A 7,916-nucleotide genomic window follows, 5' to 3' on the forward strand; every position below is an offset into this window, starting at 1 on the left:
ACATCTTCCACCTGGTGTTTTTCTATTTGGGCAGACAATACAGTGTCGTTTTCTTCCTCCTACATTAATAATATGTAATTTACTGTCCAGTCTGCTGTTTGAAGATGTGGAAGGACGCATTTGTGATTCCTGAAAACCACTTCTCAACCAATCAATCATATCTCAGTATATATTCCATCTCTTTATTTGCTTTTTTGTGCATTTTAAATAGAAAGCTTCAAGGAAACATACATTTTTGAAAAATATGCACTTGCATAAGTTTGTCCTGTATAATTACCAACAATCTTCTGAGAGGGGCCATCCGAATGCAAAGGGTTAAAATGATAACCCTTTGAAGAATCAAATTTTTTAAAACACCATACATTACTATACTCAGCAAAGCATTTCAGAAAGGTTTACCACGAAGACTGAATCAAAAAGTTTAACAAGTTACCAATTCAATTAAATAAAACTTTGATGACTTCTATCCCCTCCCCATTTCAAAAAAAAGGGCAGAAAAAGTGAGACAATGCAAAATTATGTCTAAATTCCCAAGTTTTATAGTCCTATCAGAAAACACTTTTTCACAGAATTGACTACAGAAAGGACTACAAGGATTATCCCACTAGACAGAAGAAAAACTATATGTGAACCATAAAATATAAAAACAGCAAAAACTCCCCCAATACCTTATGTTTTACTTTATCTTGACTCATGTTTTTATAATGCACAAAATACTGTAATTTCAAATTCCAGAAGACCAAAAATGAATTTAAATATGTACATACTTTCTAGTTCTCAGAATTAGCATCTTATCTTCATAAGTATTCTAATTATAATCTTTAAATTCAAAAAGGTTATGACTATTTAATGTGGCAGATAAAATTACAGTAGTGTTAAAGGATATACTTAAGCACAATAATTAAAAACTGTCGGCTGGGCTCGGTGGCTCAGCCTGTAATCCCACACTTTGGGAAGCCGAGGTGAGTGAACTGCCCGAGCCCACGGGTCCCAGACCCACCTGGGCAACTTGGCGAGACCTCATCTCTACAGTAAATCAAAAAATGAGCCGAGCATGGTAGCACGCGCCTGTAGTTCCAGCTAGTTGGAAGGCTGAGGCAGAAGAATCGCCGGAGCCCAGGAGGTCGAGGCTGCGGTGGCCGGGAGCAGCCACTGCACTCCAGTCTGGGTGACAGAGTGAGACTGCAACTCAAAAAAAAAAAAAACCAACAAAAAACTGTCTCTTGAATCAAATGGATCACAGTGTATATAACATTAGGCAAGTTGCTTAACCTCTGAGCCCCAGTCACCTAATCCATAAACTGAGGGTATTATTACTACCTACGGCACGGGGTAAACTGCTAAGATTTTTAAAAACAAAATACTCATATAATTAAAGTGCTAATTTCATCGCCTGCACATAAGTACTTAATAAATAAGTTAAAATAATTATCTTCTCTTTTTAAAAACAAAACTTTTCCATATACATGGATACTCACAGTGAGTTCCCAATTATCAAAATAAGATTTTCCAGTAAAACCAATCCAAGGTTAGTATTAATTATCAATTCAATATCTCCAGGTTTATTAATAACAAATCTAAAATTATTAACAAAAATAAAGGTCAAAGATGTTTCAGAAAACCACATAACATTTTATTCAGGTCACAATAAGTAACTTTGACTAGAAACATCAATTAAACTTTATACAATTTTAAAGTATAACCTTAAAACAAATCTTCCTGCTACTCTACCACCAAACTCTCTTCCTGAATCCTTTCCTCAAGCAGTTACAACACAAGATTACACACTACAGCTTAACTTTACATGGTTAATGTTACATATTTTTCTAAGAACTAATTTACTATGATGCTAAAATAAAATCAAATATAGACTTTAAAAATTCTTCTATTCATAAGAGATTAAGCAAGAATCAAGAAACAAGAAAACAATCAAAATACAAAAGCTGTGGGGAGTAAAAAGAACATTTACTGGACAACTATTGTATACAAAACACCTGTACTTTAGACATTTTCTAAACCATCACTCAAAAGAGAAAAAAGAAGCTTCAGAAAAATTAAGTGATTTGTTCAAAGTTTCTGCTAGCTGGCAGGACCCAAATACAAATTCATACCTGAATCCAAAACACTAGAAAAGCTTATCTAAAAATATATGACCCCACAAAATAATATATAAAAACCCGTTCTACTTTTTCAGTACCTTCACCACTTAAAACCTAAATCTAATCAGTTCAATCAGTTATTTTTTTTGAGACAGAGTCTCACTATATTCAGGCTGGATTCAAATTTTTAAAGTCCTAATCTAATTAAGAAATAAAACACATTCCTGGGCCAGGCGCAGCGGCTCGTGCCTGTGATCTCAGCACAATGGGAAGCCGAGATAGGATTGCTTGAGACCAGGTGGACAACATAGCAAGACCTTGTCTCTACAAAAATAAATATTAAAAACTTAGCTGGGCATGGTGGCACACGCCTGTAGTTCTAGCTATTCAAGAGGCTGAGATGGAAGGATGACTTGAGCCCAGGAGTTTGAAGCTACAATGAGCCATGGTTGTGCCACTGCACTCCAGCCTGGGCAAAACAGTGAGACCCTAACTCAAAACACACACACACACACACACACACACACACACACACAGCTTTGCCAATAAAGAACAAAATGATTTGTTTTTTAATACAATAAATTGAAAAAAAATGAGCAAAATGTCATGGGTCAGAGTGAGAATAGCTATTTGTGAAGGCACAGAAGCCAGTCCTATGTGAATTGTGTCAGAGAGGAGAAAAATACAAAATGTGACCAATTTATGCTAGAAGGAAGAATTCCATTTTGACTCAATAACCAAAAAACACCATAGATTTTGCAACACTGAAAGCATAAAGGAACCAAGATTCTCTCTTGCGTTTCAAACAAATTAAAATTAATACCTAGAGGAAGAACCTACATTACCTGAGATTATGGATTGTAAAAGCAAGTTATGCCTATCATTCTTTTATGTTCTAATTTTTTTTTTGAGTTGGAGTCTCACTGTTGCCCAGGATAAAGTACAGTGGCACACTCATGGCCACTGCAGCTTCAACCTGCTGAGCTCAGGCAATTCTCCTGCCTCAGCCTTCCAAGTAGCTGGAATGACAGGCATGTGTCACCATGTCTAGCTAATTTTTTGATTTATTGTAGAGACAGGGTATCACTAAGTTGCCCAGACTGGTCTCAAAACCCTGGGCTCAGTTAATCCTCTTGCCTCTGCCTCCCAAAGTGCTGGGATTACAGTGCTGGGTCACTGTGCCCGGCCCTAATTTTTTAAGTAATGAAAATAATACTGTGAAAACTGCCAATAAGTACTGGAAAACTAATCAAGAGCAAAACAAGCCTCAAATTCTATCAGTGGTTAAAGTTCCAATTTTTTTGTCTCCTGCATTATCACCTACATTTTGGTCAACTAATCTTTAACTCAGCACTTCCCTTGAACTTGAGTAGGTAAACAGAAAAGAAAGCAATCTACTGCTAACAGTTTGGATTAAGAGGCTTGATAACAAACCATACTGAAATTATTGGAAAGGTTTTCAAACTAATGTAATTTAATTAATTACAAATTAATTTACATTTTCAAACTAATGTAATTTTATTAATTTTATTAATCTCTTTTAATTTTATTAAGAGACTATCTCTCTTTTTTTTTTTTTTTTTTTAAGAGTTGAAGTCTCACCAGTCGACCTGCTGGGTTCAGGCAATCCTTCTGCCTCAGCCTTCCAAGTAGCAGGAACTACAGATGTGCACTACCACACTGGCTAATTTTTATTTATTTATTATAGAGATGAGGTCTTGCCAAGTTGCCCAGGCTGTTCTCAAACCTGCAGGCTCAGGCAATCTCCTCAACTCAGCCTCCCAAAGTGCTAGGATTACAGGCTTGAGCCACCACACCTAATAACTATCTTTTAATTGGAGCCAATAATAGAGATCTAAAGATAGAGTAATTACAGCTATTGTTCTCTAGGCACAAGGTCTGGGAAAGTCATGAACTCAGAAAAACTTCAAGCCATACTTCAAAATTCTTTATTAAAATTTGTTTTAATAAATTTTGTTGTTACTGTTTTGTTTTGTTTTTTGAGTTGGAGTCTCACTCTGTCACCCAGACCAGAGTGCAGTGGCCGCTTCCAGTCACCGCAGCCTCGACCTGCTGGGCTCCGGTGATACTTCCGCCTCAGCCTTCCAAGTAGCTGGAACTACAGATGCACACTACCACGTCCGGCTAATTTTTTTGATTTATTATAGGTCTCGCCAAGTTGCCCAGGCGGGTCTCGAACCCACGGGCTCAGGCAATCCACTCACCTTAATGATGATGCAGTAGCGCCCCAGCACTTTGCAAGGCAGAGATGAGAGATGGCCTGAGCCCAGGGGTTTGAGACCAGCTTGGGCAACTTGGCAAGACTTCATCTAAAATTAATTTTACCGATTTAGAATCAATGAAAATTAGCTAGGCAAGGTAGCACGCACCTGTAGTTGTAGCTACTTGGAAGGGTGAGGCAGAAGGTTCACCTGAGCTCAGCAGGTCAAGGATACAGTAGCCATCAGTGTGCCACTGCACTCCAGTCTGGGTAACTGAGTGAGACTCTACCTCAAAAAAAAAAAAATTTTTAGTTACTGAAATGAGAGCTACGAATTACTATTCAATTCACAAGAAGATATTTATGTCACTGTTGTCTTTAAACACTTTTGGGGATTCTAAAAGTTTATGAAACACAAGTATCATTACAGTTTTTTTAAATATCATATATCTATTTTATACATATAGCATATCTATATGTTAACCAGAAATTTGCTGGGTGTGGTGGCTCATGCCTGTAATTCCAGCACTTTGGGAGACCAAGGCGAGAGGACTGCCTGGGTAACTTGGTAAGACCTCGTCTCTACAGTAAATAAAAAAATTAGCAGGGCATGGTGGCATGAGCCTGTAGTTCTAGCTACCTGGAAGGCTGAGATGGAAGGATCGCCTGATCCCAGCAGGTCGAAGCTGCGGTGGCCGTTGAGCATGCCACTACACTCCAGCCAGGGCCACAGAGTGAGACTCCTACTCAAAAGAAAAAAAAAAGCAGAAATTGTTCTTTAAAGGACTATTGTAAAACGTACTTCTGAAATACAAATAATAATGCTGTATTAGCAGTAAGTGAATCAAACTATAATATCAGGCAATAAAACAGAATAGCTAAGAAATGTTTCCTAAAGGTAGTCCTGAACTTGATTTATTAAGTGTCCACTAAGTTCCAAGTCCCCAAAACAGAACAACAGAAATAGCCAACATTTATTCACTTCTCACCCTTATACCAGGCACTGTACTAATACTTGATATGATTATTTCACTTAATTCTCCTGTTAATCTATGAGGTTAATAAAAGAGCGTTCCACCAATGTGGGAGAATTGGAATATTTATTTAAGACAACAAGAGTTACAATCAATAAAACTAGCATGGCTTAGAAAGGCAAAAACTACAGCCTGGAGCACAACAGGCGCTGAGAGAAAGTAACACAGAGCTGGTTCTGCTAGTAAGAGCCAACATGCAGCCTTCCAGAAGTTTAGTTATAACCCAGACAACAAAATTAAATCACTACAGTGAATAATAACCAGGGAATGAGATCAGAGATACCAAGAACTTATATTTTACTTCTTTCAGTAGTTCTTAACATCAGAATGACTTCCAGTTTTTTCCTGATTCATCAGATTTGGGTCAGGTGTTTCATACATCCAGATGTATGAAACTTCTAAAAACCTTCCAATATGATTCTATTGTGAATCCCTGGCTAAGAACCATGGAGCATCTCACTTTATAAATAAATGTAAAGTCCAGAAAGTTTAAATAGCATGACCAAAGTTAAAAAAAAAAATTGATATCAGAGCTTTATCTAGTATCTAGCTCTCTCCCTCATTCCAGAGTATGATATAAATATGGAAAAAGTTTAGAAAGTAAGTATAGAAAAGATTAGTATAGTGAAAGATGAGCATCGCTACAGTATTTTACACTTTTAAATACAGTTCATGCATCGCTTAACAGCAGGGTTCTGAGAAATGTGTTGTTTGGCAATTTCCTTGTGCAAACATCATAGAGTACACTTACACTTATATGTAATAGCCTACAACACTTAGGCTATATGGTATAGCCTGTTACTCCTAGTCTACAAACCTATACAGTATGTTACTGTGCTGAATACTGTATGCCACTGCAACACATTGGTAAGCATCTATGTATCTAAATGTAGAAAATATACAGTAAAAATACAGTATTATAATCTTATGAAACACTGTGTATACGCAGTCCATCATTTATGATGTTATGCAAAACGTCATTTTGCAGTGCATGACTGTATTTTGTATCTTAATACAGCAGATCCTGAACTTATGATGGGACTATGTCCCAATTAATCCATACAAATTGGAAATATTCTAAGTCAAAATATATTTACGTTGTGCATGGTAGCCCACACCTGTAATCCCAACACTTTGGGAAGCCAAGGCAGGAGGATTGCTTAAACCCAGGAGTTCAAGACCAGCCTGGACAACACAGCAAGATTTTGTCTCTACAGAAGGAAAAAAAATCAAATATTTAGCGCAGGCCCACAGTCCCAGCTACTTAGGAGGCTGAGGCAGGAGGTTCGCCTGAGCTCAGGAGGTTAAGGCTGCAGTGAGCCGTGATCGTGCCACTGCACCCCAGCCTGAGCAAGAGAATGACATCTCAACTCAAAAAAAAACCCCAAAAACAAAAAACCGAATTTAATGTACCTAGCCTACCAAACATCACAGCTTGGCCTAGTCTCCCTTAACTTGTATTAGCCTACGGCTAGACAAAAATCATCTGAGAACACAGTGTACTTTCAACGTACAAGTTATTCATCTTTTACATCTCCTGGCTGGCTAGGAGTTTCGACTTGCTGCTTCTGCCACTGCCACTGCCACTGCCCCTGCCCAGCATCACAGGAGAGTACAACCCCACTTCCTACTGAATGTCATAGCTTTCACACCAACAAGAAGTCCAAAACCCATTATGTCGAACCATCATTAAGTCAGGAACCGTCTGTATATTCTATTAAATAAAGATCTGGAATCTGAAATAACTGGTTACTGCCTGTCAATGCCTGCCTGAAGCTCCTATTCATACTTCAAAATCAAGCACAAATGTCACTCTCCCATCTCTCCCAGACTGGACTCTTTAACCCCATTCTCAAGACTCCCATGATTCTACTTACACACTGCATTTTTGTTACATAGCTATATCTCTCTCCTCCACAAAGATACGAATTTCTTGGTACTGGAGACTTCATCTTAATTTACCTCTGTTTCCCCAATGCCAGGGGAGATATTCAATAAATGAAGAGTAAATGAATAAATAAAAAGTAAATGAAAAAATGAAAAGGAAAAACCTCAATATTTGAGACTACTGAAATATGACTTATAAAACAATTTTAAAGATGCAGTTTTATTATTATCACGTATCTAAAATAATCAGCTATGCAATAAGAAAATATTTTCCAGTACAGGTTCTTTTACTTAAAACAAGAAAGTCCTTTGAAATGAACACAAATACAACCCTACTTACAAACTAACAATTCAACAGCCTATGAAGTTTTTTAACTTATTTAAATAAAAAACTTCAGACCAGGTATGGTGGCTCACACCTGTAATATCAGCACTTTGAGAGGATCAGGCAAGAGGATTGCCTGAGTTCAGGAGTATGACTCCTCATTAAGCCCTCGACTCAATGGAAAAACTCAAAAAATTAGCCAGGCGTGGTGTCACACGCCTGTAGTTCTAGCTAATTGGAAGGCTGAGGTGGAAGCATTGCCTGAGCCCAGCAGGTTTAGGCTGTGGTGGCTGAGATCAAGTTACTGCACTCCAGCCTGGGTGACAGAGTGAGACTCCAATTCAAAAAAA

At 37.7% G+C, this 7,916-nt stretch overlaps 1 protein-coding gene across 1 annotated transcript in view; it reads right to left on the reverse strand.

Moving 5' to 3' along the window:
- The window catches only part of NCKAP1 (NCK associated protein 1), a 98,364-nt gene extending 93,859 nt beyond the window's left edge, over positions 1–4,505 (reverse strand). The window contains exon 1 of the mRNA XM_008066470.2: positions 4,490–4,505. The gene's annotated coding sequence lies outside the window, so the exon portion shown is untranslated. The remainder of the gene's footprint in view (positions 1–4,489) is intronic.
- Between the last annotated feature and the right edge of the window lie 3,411 nt (positions 4,506–7,916).

Source organism: Carlito syrichta, unplaced genomic scaffold (assembly GCF_000164805.1).
Source record: "Carlito syrichta isolate Samal-C Ts95f unplaced genomic scaffold, Tarsius_syrichta-2.0.1 Scaffold308954, whole genome shotgun sequence".
NCBI lineage: Eukaryota > Metazoa > Chordata > Mammalia > Primates > Tarsiidae > Carlito > Carlito syrichta.